Raw genomic sequence first — 17,443 nt, forward strand, 5'->3', positions numbered from 1 at the left:
GTCCTTATAAAATAAAACCCTTAAAGCCTAACAATAGCAGGAGAGCCCAGACCATGCATGTGTTTGGCACATCACATTTAATTGCATCTCTGAGCTAGCATGGGCACGTTGTTTAAACTTCAAGTATTGGAATTGTCACATTGTAAAATTTCACTGAAGTCCCACTTCTGTGCCTGAAGTGCCATAATGTTACCCAAGTGGGGAAAAGGGTTCTTCTGAGATTGATTTTTCAGACACTGTAGTTCTGTTCAATTGAATTCACTCAAGTAGTGGTTAACATAAACACTGTGGAGAGTATGACATGTCAAATTAGCAGCTTTGCAAATCTCTTGTTAATTGTCAGCCTAATTAAAAAATTGCTAATTATAATGTTTATAACTTCAAATAACTGCTCAGCTATAAAGCATTGGCTGTCAGGTGTAAACAGGGGGACTGAAGGAAAAAAAATCAATCGACATCTGTTAATTTATCAGAGGCAGTACACTAAATTGAAAAATGGATTGCCTAATGCACTGTAAATCTGCATTACGATAAAAGACCAATTCATTTCAACACCTGTTTAATAAATGATAATGGCCATCTTTAGTGGTTAGCCCTAGGGTTTCTTCTGCCAATCAGACTTAGAATCCTGCCTTTACTAGCATCAGACAAGAAGTTGACTGAACCATGTTAAGATGTACATATCTCCTCCCTTCGTTATGATGAATAAAATGAATAGTCTTTACAGAAAATTAAAAAAAAAATCCTGTATTTTCTCCCACCATAGAGAGCAAATCTTCCTCATCCTTCTAAGGTTATTTTAGACAGACTTAAATGCACTGATCAACTAGAAAAAAAATCAAGGACCAAGTCCAATTATTCCCATCTATTGACTTCCTTTAGTAAGAGCTATAGAGCTGAAAGTCAGTTAATTTTTTTTCCCTCAAATATTTACATTGATCAGACACATGATGAACTTCTGTAGTTTACAGGCTAGTAAAAATTACCAACAAACATCAGTGTTTCCAAACTGCTGTCTTCCAGAACACCATTTAGCTCAAAGAACTGCAAAGCTTTAGAGAGTGGCTGCTCAATTCCTCAAAGTCAGATGGCAATAAAGGTTGTGGTTTTACATTTGTATATTTTACGGGGAACTGCAAACTACTGCTAATGGCTAACAACAGCTCTTTTTCTCTTTTTCTTTTTTTTTTTTTTTTTTTTTTTTTTGGGATAAGCAGGGGAATCTGGGTAACTGGTTGTCATTTCCTCTGTGAAAACGTGGATTGCTCTCTACAAAGTTTGGATCAAGATACACATCTCAGGAAAAAACTCAGCTTCTCCAGAGTTTGAGAAATACATCCTCTGAGAATCCTGCTGCTGTTTGCGGGATCCTCAGATATATAATATAAATTGCTGCCTCTTGGCTAACTGTAATACTCTTTCCTGTTCATGTCCACAAAGACACAAAGACATGCTTCACAGCTATGTGCCTCTCCTGAACTCAGGAACTCCCTTTAAACATTGTCCTTGGCAGTGTGGCTGCAGTTGCCATCTCTGCCCCCAAACATGTGTCGTGATGTTCTGCTAATAGTTCTCATTTCTGGTGACATTTCCAGCACACAACACCGCTTCCCTTTCCCATTGAGGCACATTTTGAAGGATCTGGCACTTTATGGATTATATGATAAAATTCATCAGTAGGTCTCTGATGTTTCCGAGGCTGCAAAGCTCTCATAGCATGTTATCAAGTTGCAGCTAAGTTAATGTTAAAACTGTTTTTAACTTGCTGGTTGTGATGAAAGGGTCAGGCATAAATGAAGATGAAATTCTATCACCCTGATCACGTTTTGCTTCCTGAAATTCTTATTCCCCTTTCTTCTCCAACATTAAAATATGTTTTCATTTCCCATTAAGTTTTATAAGGCATTTTTTATCATTTTACAATTATGGCTTCATCTAAAGGCAGCAGACAGAGTTAGGACAAGTACAAAGACAAAAAAAAAAGCTAGTCCTTTACTCATGCAGGTAATGGTAAAATCAGGGTAGACTCAAGGAGAGAGGGGCAAAAGGAAAAAAATATTCAAAACCAGTCTACAACCAAATCAGAAATGGGTGTAAATCAGATCCTGACTTACACGTCTATACATCAGATTATGCTGTCCATTCCAAAACTCAGCATATTTTCACAAATATTATAGTATGGCAATGATTCTGGTACTTGTGCTTTTCCTCAAAAAGAGACTCCTCCTCATAAAATAAAATGCAAAATCAAAGGCTTTACGGTACAGAGGTGGGGAGAGCTGGTACAGGAGAAGCAGGATGCTCACAGAAACTGCTGCTTCATAACTCACACACACATTCAAAGCTTGTCGTCGTGAATCTCAGGCTGGACAAAAGTGTCCAGGCATTGTTTTAAATGTTCAGTGTGCTCCACCTGTAATCCTGTTGTAAACAGGAAGCAGTTGCATAGGAAGCAGCCTGCATTCCATATTTTTTGTGGTTAAAGTTCAGGTATAGTTTTTATTTTAGCTTTGTAAAGAAAGTCATTTGACTTTCATGTCAAAGAGAAGTACAAAATTTAGTTGTTTGTGGAATCAGCATTAGTAATTGCTGTGTATGCAGTAAACATACATACATAATAATAACAACGTTATCCACTCTGGAAAAAAACATTTTTTATGTCATGTCTTAAATTTCCATTTTAAACCATGCACCATACTGTCAAAAACTTCCTTCACTGACTTGCATGTATTGACTAAGCCATTGTCTTAAGTCAGTTATTAACTAACTTGGTGTTCAAAATCTATAAGGAAAGTTGTTTTGGAAGAATCTGCTTCTTACAAAAAAGATGGTTCCCATAATAACACAGGATTTTTTATAGCCCCAGATGCCTTAAAAAAACCCCTTCTTGTGCCTGGCAGATTTTCATTACTCTTTCTGCCTTCTCCTCTTACCCTGCCCCCTTCACCCCACATCCTGCCTTCCCTCTCGTTGTGGGGGTTAAGAGGAGAAGTTCTGGTTGGGGTAGAGTTAATCTTCTTGCAGGAACTGGTGTGGAGATGTGTTTTGGATTTGTGCTGAACACAGGGCTGGTAACACAGAGATGTTTTTGTTATTGCTGAGCAGGGCTCACACTGAGCCAAGGCCTTCTCTGCTTTTCACAGGGCCACAGTGGGCAGGAGGCTGGGGGAGCCTGGGAGGGTGGGAGGAGACAGAGCCAGGACAGGTGACCCCAACTGACCAAAGGGACATTCCAGACCATGTGACATCGTGCTCAGTATGTAAAGTGTAGGAGAAGAAGGAGAAAGGGGGGAGGTTTGGAGTGATGGGGTTTGTCTTCCCCAGTCGCTGTGATGGGGCCCTGCTCTCCTGGGAATGGCTGAACACCTGCCTGCACACGGGAAGCACGGGATGAATTCCTTGTTTTGCTTTGCTTGTGTGTGGCTTTTGCTTTCCCTATTAAACTCTCTCGACCCAAGAGTTTTCCAGCCTTTACCCTCCTGATTCTCTTCCCCAATCCCACTGGTGGGGGAGTGAGTGAGTGGCTGTGCAGGGCTTGGCTGCTGGCTGGGGTTAAACCACGATACCCCAAAAGTAAAATATTATTCTTTCCCCACTGCATACAAATGTCAGGTCTTTGGCACACCTAAACACACACGTTTTAAGGCAAACCCATTAAAATTAATGTAACAGCATGTACATCCATCTGGTGTACATAAGTCAGCCAGAAGCGAGTCCTTTGATGGATTTAGTCTGCTTTGAACATCTTATGAATTCAAATAGTTAAAAATGTTGTGACCTTCATGCCCAGTATTGTGCATAATTTTCAAGATGATAGAAATGCAGGTTATCTATTTTTCTGAATTTATATTTGAAGCATAGCCTAGCAAGCAAACTTGAAAAGCATTTTTGTTAAACACTATTTCAATCCATTAAAAGGTGAAGGAGAATTTAATTTGAAATCACAGATGACACAGTTATGATCTAAAATTCCACACTAAATAGACCCCCAAAATTACATTAAAAGCACAAACAGAAGCCCCCCAAAATTACATTAAAAGCACAAACAACAGAAGACCAATGTAATACACAATTTATTTCCTGGCTTAAATAAACTAAACTCTGATGCTTGAAATGAAATCACTGAATGTCTTGTGTAGCTACTTCTAAAAATATATATTACAGGGAAAGGTGTCTTAAGTTTTACCCAGAATGTCTATATTTTAAGGTAGCAGCAGCACAGTCACATACTTTTGGAACAAATTAATTCAGTTGACAATAATAGTGACGAGAAAAGTAATTTTACATTTGGATAATGAAGACCCAGCAATTTTTTTACCTACAGAGATAAACAGCGAATTGGTTCCAGAACTAAATTTCAAGGAAAATATTACAAGTATTGTAGGATATCTGACACCTAAAACATACCTCAGAATAATAACAAGAAATAATCATTGCAGGCACATTAGACAAATAAGAAATAGGATCACACTATATGAATAATGCTATGCTATGTTTTAACCATTTTTGCAGATGGTAATCATGATTTCTGAAACTTTGGCTCATTTAGGAAATAAAATGAATACTACTTTACCAATAAAGATTCAGAGAGGAAAGTGATTTAATTTTCAGTAGGACATAAAACGATAAATCACCATGATAATTTAATTTCAACTGGGAAGAAAATAAAGCTTGGAAAAATACCAAATACAGCAGACATTGTTATTTTACAGTAAAAATTGAAAATATAGTTTTGTATGAAACAAGGGACAGTACTGATGAAGGCAGATCACTACATAATATGATTGAACATAAATAAGGTTATTAAATATTTAAAAAGGCGAACAAAAAGATCATCTTTAGATTTTAACTAGTCAGATCAATGCATCTTTCCTGACTGATCTGTATCTCTGATAAAGTATAATGTCCCTAATAGCTGCATCTCTTTTTTGGCTTTTTTATTTATTTATCTAAACATTGTCCTCAGAAGTCTTAAAGATGTAACAGGAGTTTGTCATTGTGACATACAATCAACTTTTTTCTTAATGTGCTGGGGCTCTCTGGTAGAATCTTTTATTTATATATATATATATGTGTATATATATATATATATATATATATAATATATCTACTAAAACAGCATATAGGTATTATAAACATATGTCTCTCTATACACACATGCATATTGCTGTGAGGATATATTCCACATATAAGAATATATGTGTACACATAAATATAGGTAATGACATCTTGAAAATTTAGTCTGTTATTGATTTAAAAATCAAATGTAAAGAGGCACATTTATTCTTATAACTTTTTTTTAATTTTTTTTGCATCTTAATGTTAAAGGAGCGTTGAATACATCAGCTAGAAACATTATCCTGTTAGTCACCACATTTAGATAATTCATTTGCAATATCCAATTATCCACTGTGTTAATGCCACACATCTGTGTGCAAACCCTGCCAATGAGAACACATTCACATTCAAAAAACACACTAGACTTGTACTACTGCAAAATAAATCCCCATCAATCCATCCAGTATTTTCAGTCACTTGGTCTTTATACAGGAACAGCACAAACATCACAAAGTCAGGCTTATTCACTTGAAGCATAAAATAAAACCCCCTGCAATTATTTTTTGCCAATTTCCTGAATCCTCTGCACGGAAAGCAGAATTAAACATTTTTTATTCATTCTTCACCTTCCTATTTGATGTTCTGTACAAAACCTGAAGGTTAGAACTTTAAAAGATAAATGTTGCTAACCTGTGTACATCATCATTTAGAAGTCAAAATAATTTTCATGAATAAACTAGAAAAAGCAGTAGTGAGGAGCATATGGGGAAAGATAAAATCTTTATGTTGTTAGTCTGTTAATGATAAGAGAAAAAAGTGATTTCTCTGAGAACATTATAAAATAAAGAGCAGACATTACAGTAATTCTTACATAACTGAATAGTCCTACTGCTAAATTTCCTCTTTTTGCAACCAATTGCATGCTTAACTTTAAGCAGATACTTTGCACATCAGTTTCATCAAAGTTAAAGTGAAAGTAGCAGTGAATTTAAAGGGACTAGAAATATGCATGAAATCAGGCATTTGTGTTTGGTTGTATGCATCCAAGGAGTAAATACTATCATGAAACTTGGACTGGAGATAAGAATCAAGTTTGACTGACATCAAAAGCTAGAGAAAAAGGCTCCCAGTGAAACAGTGCGGGTCAGTAAACATAAAATACCCAGTAAATCAGAAAATATGAATAAAGAACACAGGAGAGTAACAAGTAGACTATAGATGAATGAAGTTCAAAGCCCAGGTAAGGCACTCCTTGCCTTGATAAGCAAAAGGAGAGCAGTCTGTTGCAGGTCACACCTCCAGTGTTACACAGCCTGAGTCTCCTGCTGTTCCACAACACACCTGACAAAGCTTTCCCAGGGCTTCAGGGTCAGCATCTTAGAATCAGGACAGGCAATAAACCTTGCTCTTAGTTGTGCACTTTATTCCATCAACCTCAAACCACCACAAGTCATGAGATGGGACAGTGCTGAACCCAACCTCAAGCCACTTCAAGAGCTGCCAAGACCATGAAGGCTGATGTACTTCATCAGATGTTTGCTGGTTGGAGCTCACAGTGAACTAAACGCAGATATTTGAGTACATAACAATTAGAAAGGCTACCTGAAGTCTCCATTTCCTCCTCATGGAGTTTTCTAGTTCATGTCTTCTCTTCCACCCAAATACAAAAAAGATGACATGCTGGAACCCACAAGATTCTGTGTAGAATTGTGCTCAGCTCTCTGGTGGGTTTAGTAGATAAGTCAGAAGTAAAAAATATTCACAATGGGCTTTTTGTGTGTTCTTTCTACAGAAAAGAAGAACATTATTGCTTTTTAAAAAAATTGCTGAAGAAAGGACACAACCAGGAATACAGTAAAATATGTAACCCAGTATAGGAAGAAAAGTTCAGTACAAATATAGGTTCTTCTGAAAAAACAAGAAAATGTAGCCAAAACAATATTTTTTTAATCAGGGGAGTAATTATTCAAAATAATCCACTTAGCTATTTTTGGCTATTTTTTCTTTCTTTCTCATTCTTTGCTCATCCTTTACCTTTTTCCCCCCTCATAACTCATAGAATTACCATAGAATGCTAAGTAATTTGGAGGGCTCAACCCACATTTTTGCATAACTTATTTATTTAATAGCCTCTTGATCAGATCCTTTGAAAATCCCTGATAAGAAAACTGTTTATCAAAGCAGGATGAAGGACACAGGAAGCTGCTTGCCAGACTTTTTAGAGGAGCATTCAGTCTGGTCCCACAAAACACTTTCAAGAGACCCAAGGACAAAACAAAAATAGTCACAAAAATTCATTTTTAGCTCCTGTGGAATGCCTTGTTACTAACTGAAAGTTGATTTTACCAGTGTTTACTTAGTATCAGAGGAGTCTTGGCTTATGACTGTTGAGATTAGGAAAGGCAAAGGGCAAAATTATTTGGCAAATCAGCACAGATCCTCTGCCACTATTACTCCCAGTGAAATCAAGGGTTGCTTTTTCCATCACATAAACATCTCCACAGACATCAAATCCCCCAAAGCTGTTTCTGTGAAGTCCACGTACATTGTTTTCACCTGAGAGCAAAACAAACTCTACAGTATGGGAAATGTAGAAGAATAAAAATTAACAACTTGAGAAGTAAGGACAGGCATTGTATTCTTGCAAGTATCAAGTAAAACCTGGAGCAAAGTGATGAGGGATAATTCATAGGCAACAGGCACAAGTACATATCATGTCTCTTTCCAAGTAAAAAGAAATGTTATCTGAGCTCAGTCTCTGTGTACCTGATTGAAAATGCTGTGAATGGAAGCTGTGTAAAACTGAAGGGGTTTGATGTGCAGGGAGAACCAAGAGGTTTTGAATATTGTGAGCTTTAAATAACCTGCAACCAGGTGTATCAGTGAAACAGGCACTTTTCACATCTAGGTAAAGACATCCTATTTGTTCTGACTGCCATAAGAAACAACAGCACCTCCATCATATGGCTTGCAACCTGCTTCCTCAAATTCTGTGAGATGAACTGCTGTGGGTTAAGGGGTGAATATTCATGTGGGCAATGCAAAAAAAAAAAAAAAAAAAAAAAGGAATCACATAAAGGAGATTACTGCTTGAGCATAATTACAGAATTATTAAAATGCAAGTTCCAGACGGAAATTGCCGTACCCGTTATTTTACTGATGCTTTCAGAGTACACTCAGAGGAATCAGAGCATTGACACGACAGGCTGGAAGGCTTCTTATTATGCAAAAGGTCAAAGTTTCCCTTAGATTATGTCTACTCTGTGAGTCATTGACTTTTATAGACTGAGGTGTTTAGAAAAAAGTCTCATGAAATTTATGGCAGCATAATGTTCTGGTTATAGTCTGTAACCTTATTTTAAAAGAAAATATAGCTCATTAAGTATAATATTCAGGCTATATCATATATTATTGTTTTTCATTTAAATGGTACCATAAATGTGCACTGGGCTTTAGAGCCTGGTTTGAAAAATTGCCATGAAAAATTTATACCTTAAGGACTTGCTCCTTGAAATACCTACTCAAGTGACTAACACAACTGAAGTCTGACAGATATCAAAGGACTTCTCATACAAGGAAGGACTTTAAGGCAAACATCCTACAACTTCAAGAGTTGCTGAGGGACAGCATGGAGTAGAAAAGGAGTTTATTTTGGCTGTTTTTTTCCTTGTTGCGGCCTTTGGACCTGCAGGTTACATGATCCTGCCTTCCCATAGCTTTCCCAGATTTCTGCTCTTAAACTCTTCTTGTCAAGCTCATTCATTTCTTCTCCAAGGATTATACTCTGAGGATCTTATCTCCATTTTCTTCATATTATTTTTCTGGATATTCTATGATTTTTTCTGTTTCTTTATATTTCCTATATCTTTATTTCTGAGCTCATTCCATCTATACAACTCAGCTTCTCATTTTACCTCTCTGAAATCTGAAGGTTTTGCTGCTTAAATTTGGAATGCTTAGCCTGGAAATCTTCTGAAATATTCAGAATACAAAGAAAATTTCAGAAAAAATAAGCATTAACCCTGTAGAGACTATTTTTGCCACACAGCATGTAAAAAAATAGTTTGGTCTTATTACTAAAGCTAAATACCATAAACAAATAAAATAATGAAATAAAGGTTCTTTATCTGGCACTTAGCACATCAGTTTTCAAAAAGAAAAAAAACAAAAGATTTTCACATGTCTGAGGCTGAGTCTGTGCACTTCAGGGCAGATTTAAGGGATCCTAAGTGTGCATCAGACTCAGCCACTATAGTGCAAATGATTTGGATGGATTTTCACAACTGATTTTTCTAATATTAAAGTGCTAAAGCAGTTTAAGTACATTTGTGCAAATGAGCCTTGGCAGTTATTCTGGGTAACCTAATGTACTGAAAATTAAATGATTTGCAATCATGTGTGGTTGCAGTTAGGACAGATTCTCCTTTCTCCTCCCTGCCCCTCACCCCCCCTTTTCTTTTAATAAGCAAATAATATAATGCTTTGGTACTGGAAGAAGGAAAAGAGAACTCAAACTAAATTATACTTTTTAGGAGAGTGAACACAGCCTGTATCTTATTGGTCTCTACTGCCAGACTAACTTTCCCTTCTTATTTAATGTGCTACTGACAGCAAAGAGCTAAGGATGTAATTTTACACATTTTTTCTTTATTCTTACTTTCAAAGCTCAACAAACAATTATATGTTTGCATAATTTCATTACAGTTAAAAAAAAAATCTGCTCGGCAAGACACCTACCTGCCCCTTAAAACTAAAAAATTATGTGTCAAGGAACTCCAATCCCCACTGATTAACAATAGCATATTCCAAATTTATAGGGTCTATTACAAGCCATCTGAAGAGCAGCCACTGTGCCAAATCTCCCTCACTCCCTCTCCAGGGAATCCTTTCTCAGATGCTCTTTTCACATCAAGTAAACAACACTTTATGTCTTTGGCACGGATAGCAGATAATTACCATATGGTTAGAAACATGCTTGCTTCATTCACTTTCCCACTGTAAACTTCCTTCATTATGACAGCTAAGGAGCATCTAGGGAGGTAAACTCTATAATTTAGCCTTCTATAGGCTTAGTGGTTTAAAAGGTCAGTGTTCATTACAATAAAGTTAGCAGCAAGTGTAAGCGACTTTGCAGGAAATAATTTTTTTATTCCAGCAGGACCAAAGGGAGTAACTGGTGCAGGAATGAGAGTCAGTATATTTTCTTATTGCAGCCAGTACAATTACAAATACATGCTCAGGAACAGCGCAGCAGTGTAGACCAACTAGGAAACATTTGGGAAGGTAAGAAGCTGAAAGTGGACTCTTTGTTGGTTCCCTTGGTGGTTTCCTGCCTCGCTGGTCACTGCACAGTATGGGGCTACCCCTGGGAAAAGGAAACTGGACCGAGCCTTTGCATGGTAACTACACAAGAATGTGACCCTTCAAACCCTGTTTGTCAGCACCCTGGACTCACAGATCTCATGCTCATAATGCAGTAGACAAGAGTTGAATCTCAAAAGGAACAAGTAAACCAGATTCCAAGAGATCTGTTGGGGTCTCAGGGAGGCTCAGAGGCTGCATTCCCATGGAGCTGCTTTACAGGAAAGCTAATTATGATTTCTCCCAAGCTGAATGACCAATTTCAGCAGGCTCCCTTTCTATTGTGGTTGCTTAATCTGTGTTCCACACTGAAAGGCTGATTGGGAACTTGTGACCTCTCCAAGATTAATTCTTTGTGGCCTGGCTATTTACTTAAGAGTGCAAGCAGCAGACCAACCCAAAGAGAGAAGGAGCTTCAAGCATGTTGCATCCTTTTGGTACAACTTCTATTGCTTCTATTCCACAGCTCCTGGAACACAAAAGCCTCAAGGATGAGGAGGGGAGACGAGGATCCTGATTCCTGTGGAATTTTATGCCCTGAGCTTTCTAAGAACTATTTTTTTGCCATCATCACCAACATTTCTTTGAAATGAAATTTCATTTTACCTTAAAATTTTTGTATGCTTATTATATCTTTATTATTGGTTGAGGTGGGAAGAAAGTTTTCATGTACACTTGAAGTTCTAAGTACTAAACTTTAAGGACCCTGACATTACTAAATACCTGATCCCAGTAATTCCCCCTTTATGAGAGTCTAGAGTATTATATATTGCATGCCTTTTATATAAGCCTAGTGAAACCAGTGAAGACAGCTGATGATTTTAAATGCTTTCATTTCAGATATTTGGATGATCACTTTTTTACCACATCTGTTTAGCTCCTCTTCCTTCCTAATTGATTACCATTTCATACTGTAAAAAAGCAAAGAGCCCTCTAGGAAGAAACAGACAACCACATCAAGGGTGATAAAGGGATAGTCAGCATCTAATATGAAGAGACAGAAGATTCAGAATTTGGGTTTCAGCTCCCTCCCAGTCTGGATGCACTCAATATATAGAGTGGATTCAGGCTACCCAAAAGTGCCTGGATAAATTGAAATATGTTAGATTAAACAAAAGTGGTAGAAGTGAGAAAAGAAGCCAGAGGATTAGAATAGCATAATTTATACCAATAAGAGGGAGGCCAAGGCAGGTCAATGTCCATGAAGTCAAATGCTGGGCAAGCAAAAGGGCAAAGACAGTGACAAAGTGGAGCAGTCAGAGCAGAGCAGCTGCTGCAAAGGCAAGTCCAGTGATAACACTGACTAATAGTTACTAATATATTTCAAAGACAGAAGTGAGAATGATGATCCACCTGTTATAGACATATCATCCATCAGTGGAAATTGCCCTCTGCAATGGACATTCCATCAGCATTTCATCTGCTCCTATTGCTCAGCTTGGGGAGGGGGCAAAAAAGAGCAAGAAAGGGGCAAGAAAGAGAAAGGTTCAGTAGTCTAGAAAGGAAAAGGAACATTTTTTTGATTGAGAAAAACTAAAATTTAGTATCTGTCTGTATGGTCCATACGCTAAAGTAGCACAATACATAACTGAGAGAGAACTTCCCAAGATATCCCTGTATGTTTTGAAAGTCCCAACATTTAAAAAGTCCTATTGCAGAACTTCTCCTTTTGCACTTGTTTGAGCCACTGTGTTCTCCATGAAGCTAGAAGGGCTTTCCAGAACTCTTACATGGGTCACAGGATAAGAACAGAGGACATTAGGGATTTATGCCTCACACAAAATGTGAGTAATACCCAGATACATTCCTGGGCCCTTTAGAGTCTCCTGTTTTATCTACACCTTCATCATTTGAAACCCCAAATGAGCACTTTCCTAATAGCAGGACCCATGTTAGTGGTGTTTGATGAAAAATACTCTGTTTATCCCATTCAGTAATTTGAACAATTTTTTTCCTAAGCAGAGCATTTATTGTGCTCCTAAATGAACTTACGCTGCCATTTATAGACTTAAAAAGGAAGGATTTTCTCCTGGAAACACAAAGCTCACTATTTGAAAAGCATTAGAGAGCAATCTGGGCAGCTGGTGCCCATCTTATTTGTTTTATAGATAAGTCACCTTTCATATGAAAAAAGAGCACCTGTGGTTTTATCTACCCAGAACAAGTTGAACAAATAGCAGTATAGTATTAGAACTGACTGCTTGCTGATTTACTTAGGAAATAATCTTCATACTTTATTATGATCATTTATATTGTATTATATTGCAAGAAATCTGTCATGATAGGCATTAAATAACACAAAACAGAAAAGCAAGGCCTGTGTTCGAGGTCTTGTGCAGTCAGACCATGGCTGTCACGCTCATGGACTTTTTAGAGAGCTAGGAAACTCACACCTGGAAAACTTCTTCCCCAGAGAAGGTAAGAATCGTGTAAGGACAAGATTAACTTCAAAATGCAGTTAAATTCTAAGTTTTGCTGCATACCCCATCAGAAAACTAGAGTGGAAAAAATCTCTCAAATTTATCTGTCCATTAATTATGTTCAATAGGACAGATTCAATATAAAAACATCCTTCATATTATTTAATAAAGGACCTCTGGATGAGATAAAATCGGAGGGACTGTTGCAATTAAGAGACTGTCACAAGTCCCCTGCTGTAACACAAAAAGCAGAAGTGAAGCAGACACATTTACTCTGATGCAGAAGAAACTGAACATTAAGCTGTATGTTCTTTTATTTAGCCATTTACTAATTTTACATGCCTAATAGAAATGGAGATGTCAAAAGGGTGTGGGCACAATCACTTGACATGTTAGGTTGGCAATGTTGGGTTAACAGTTGAACTCAGTGATGTTTAAGAGTGCTTTCCAAGCAGATTCCATGATTCCATGACATGGGCTGTTACACCATTGTCGGCCTATGCTGACTTCCAGTAGAGTCTCAGCATTTCCTTCAGGCAGACAAAGCTCTGGTGAGCTATACAAGTAGCACAATGGCATATTTATTTTGGCAACAAATCCATTTCTGACTGTCCAGCTCCCCCATTCCCAGTGCCCTCCACCACAGGCAACTCAATCCTTCCATTCCATGCAGAGGGCTCTGCCTCTTGGCAGTGACTCTTTCTCAGCATCTCGGATGAGGATCTTAGTGCTCCCCCATAGATGCTGCAGGTCAAGTTGTTCTGAGACTCAGATTTGTTGGTAGGATAAAATAAATAGACAGAAAAACACTCTGCCCCTTAGGGAACAGCCAGGTACCAACAGGTTTGACGGATGATGGAGGTGTAACACACAGCCTGGTGAATCTGGAAAAGAATCATTCCAGAAGGTGTGGTCTTACGTAAAACTGTTTGTGTGGTTGATGGGCAATAGGAACAGAAAAGACAGAAGTAGGAAAGGAGAAAAAGAGTTCTCTCAGCCATATACTAGCTAGTGATGACCAGTATGACCAGGTTTTGTAAGACTGAAGTAATTTGAATTATGTGTGCAGAGAACTGACTCACATTTCATTCCCAAATGAAAAAGACAAGCTTTTTCATCTGCTGAGTGCATGTATCCAGATCTAAGAGAAAAACTTCACAATAACTGACAATTGCTGTAATCACAAATGCCAGCTCTAAATTCTTCAAGCCTTAATTTTTATTTATTTACTGCTCTCTGAGCTTCTCAGAAGCTAGCTTAAATTTTCACTGAATATAGCAAGAAGAGGTAGAAAATAAAATTCTGAATCAGTGAAAAAAACAATGGCATATTGTTGTTTTTTGTCATTTTGTAAGTTTTATACCTATCAAAATATTTTTTACTGGATACTTGCTGCCTGTGATGACATTATAAATTATTGAGGCTTAACAGAGTTCTTTAAAAAAATGATTTAAGGGTGTATTAGACACAGCCAGGACCAAAAGATGCTAACACGTGAAAAAATACAGAAGGACTTTGACAACAGTAAAATTAAATTAATAGCAAAATTGGAATTAATCAATTGAGCAAAATGATAGGAAGGTTGCATAAGAGAGTTGAATTGAAGCACTTCCTCAGCAATCTGTTTCTGCAGTGCAGCTGCTACACGTTTGTGTAATAACAGAGCTGATGAGCAGCTCATTTGTAGGAAACTGAAAGCAAGTTAATGTTGTTTGGGTTATGATGGGAGTCTGCAGCTAATGCACAAAGTGCCTCCATTGCTTCACTGCAACACACTAGAACTTCTCACAGCTATTAATGATGCTTTGACAAGGTAATGGGAAGCTCAAAGGCCACATTTTCTTTCTCCAGCCTTGTGCTTTTCCAACAAATTCTTTGGAAAAAGCGGCATAAGGTGGGGATACTACATTGCGTTAAACCTCTCTCACTTTCCTCCATCACCTGGGGCAGCCACACTGCCCCTGGCAGGAACTGCTGCATAAACTCAGCAAGACATTGAGAGGTGCCATCATTTGCTTTAGTTTACTTTGATGTTGCTTTTCCAGGGCTTCATGCAGCACTACCTGCAGCACAAAGGCCAGCCAGTTGCTCAGGAAACAATCTGTTTTTATTGCCTGTGGCCATTATGAGTGTTTGCATTCACCTCAGTCCAACACAGCTTGTTAGAAATGCACATATTTTAGATTCAAAGTGTACCATTTATTTTAATAGGTCTATGAATGTAGTCAGGTAAGAATAAAGCACATTATGGCACCTATGGATGCACGTATGCAGCTGGTTATAGTCTACTCTCTGCATCCGATCTAAGATTTTTGGCAAGAACAAAACATTTATTCCAGTCCAACAGATTTCAAAAAATAGTTTCAAGGTAAGGAGAACTTGTAATCAGCAATGGAAACGCTAAGCAGCCAGGTTACAAGAATAATTGGATACAGGGTCATGTACAGGAGACCAGGTCCCCTGACACTGTGAGCTGCAGACTCTGAGCTGCTTGTGCTCTATGGGAAAATGACTTCTTTAGGCCTTGCCAGCTGAATGGATTGTAAAACTCTGGAGTTGATATAAAAAAGAGAAATAGATGTATTATTTTTCCTCACTCACTATGTTGTGGCATTAAATAACAGGAATCATAAGAGCAGTAACTTCCAGAGTAAATAGGATTGTGCCTATGAATATATGCAAACCTACTACACAGTAGCATAATAGTAAATAATAGCAAAATGTGGTAAAATAGTAAAGTAAAAAAAAAAAAAAAGTTGAAATCTCTTAATGGTAACACTGCAGTGTTAGAGGTTGTTTTTAAAAATTAAGGAATTTTGGGTAACCGCAGCACTGACATAAATCAGTACAATCCACTGACCCCACTGGGGTTACTTCTCCTCTGTGATCCCATTGATTCCTCACCTAAATCCTTGTGGCCCCAAGAACAATGGAAGAGAAGCAGGTGTCTTCCCTGCCCATGAAACCCGTCCAAGACTGGGGCTGTCACTGTGGCAGAAGGACAGAGCTGCTCCAGTGTGGGGAATCCTGCAGTTCCCAATGCATGTTGGTGCCCCTCACCCTCCACCTGGGTCTCTGTGCTGGCATCTGGGGGAACAGGGATGCCCCCCCATCAGGGCCACGATGGAAGGTTGAGTGAATATCCCACACCAAACCTGAACAGCCCCCACGTGCTGGCTTCAGCTTTGCAGGCAAAAGGAGGGGGGTTCAGAGCGTGATTCTATTACTTTGTGCCACACATGCAGAATTTGGAGTGTGCTTTGCTGCTAAATTAAGAACTTAACAGTTAATTATAGATGTTAATCATCATTATACCTTTATCAAAGGTAACTTATAGGAAAATTATAATTGCAAGTACCCAATGTGTTTCAGTGAACACATTAGTTTAAGCAAGACTGTGCATATATTAAATTATACATGTTTCAAAGGATTGAACTGATTCATGCCCACCAATCGTCACTGAACACAGCTGTTCACTATAACTTCTGGTTCTGGCATTCCCATAACCTTCTTCCCTTAAACATACAGGAAGGGAAGATTTCCTGCCTTCCCTGTACACTGTTTAAGCTCTGGCTCCCAGATTTGAGCTAACACAGCAAGTATTACTCTGGACTGGAGAATCTAAATCCCAGTTCTAAGATCAATGGCCAAGGAATGAGCAAAAAAAAAAAATTGAAATTTCACAGGGAGAAGTGTTGGTGATCACGAAATTCCTAACTTCCACCAATTTGAACAACACAGACCCACAGTGACATTTGCATAAGAAAGTTCTCATATTGAAAGCTCAGAATTTTGAGGCCAAATTAAATCAGTTTTATTTGTTTCTTGCATCATCTCTAGCCAATTACAAACATTTCTTGCAAGGTGACCGGTAGCAATGATCAGTGGGTAATACAGAAACTATAGACAGGTAGGCATATAGTCTCAATAATCCAAGATCTGTATCCACATAAAAATGTCCTTGCTTGAATTCAGCCCTCAAGGCTTATACATTCCCTTGAACTAAAATATCTACTCTGTTATTTACTGCATTACTTAAATAAACTGCTTCCCTATATTTAGAGAGCCTCATAAATGGCATACTTTGTTGTGCAATGTATGAGCTTGTGTGCCGAATCATACATCACTCTGCTTTACTAGATGTCAGAATTTAAAGCAGATCGCAGCTCCTTCCTCTCTGGGAGACAGAAAGAAAACTGGCAGCTCATGCCACAGCAAGCTGAACTACTATTTGTTCTGATTCATTTCACTGTGACTGCATCAACCTGTTGGTTATAAAACCTCAATATAATTATCTAGGCTGACATCTTTTGGATTTTGATCCTGTCTCCCAAGCTTTTTTGAAATTATTATTTCCAAAACTGAGGCTTTATTGTCCCCTATTCTTTAAAGAGGATACAACAAATTTTGAAGTTCAAAACACATGAAGTCTCACTCAAATTCATCTGGGGTCAATGAGAGTTAAAGAGAAATGCTATATTTAAAAGTTAAGTATGCAAGGACAATTCATCTCTGTGATGCCACCAGATCCTTTGCATGACCACAGATGTCTGGGGAAAAGGCAGAGGCAAGCAAAGGATAGACTGCTGAAGAAACATATTTTA

At 38.0% G+C, this 17,443-nt stretch overlaps 1 protein-coding gene across 1 annotated transcript in view; it reads right to left on the minus strand.

The window, feature by feature from the left end:
* Positions 1 to 17,443, minus strand: part of ADARB2 (adenosine deaminase RNA specific B2 (inactive)) — a 305,595-nt gene that overhangs the window by 263,282 nt on the left and 24,870 nt on the right. The window lies entirely within an intron of this gene.

Source organism: Motacilla alba, chromosome 2 (assembly GCF_015832195.1).
Source record: "Motacilla alba alba isolate MOTALB_02 chromosome 2, Motacilla_alba_V1.0_pri, whole genome shotgun sequence".
NCBI lineage: Eukaryota > Metazoa > Chordata > Aves > Passeriformes > Motacillidae > Motacilla > Motacilla alba.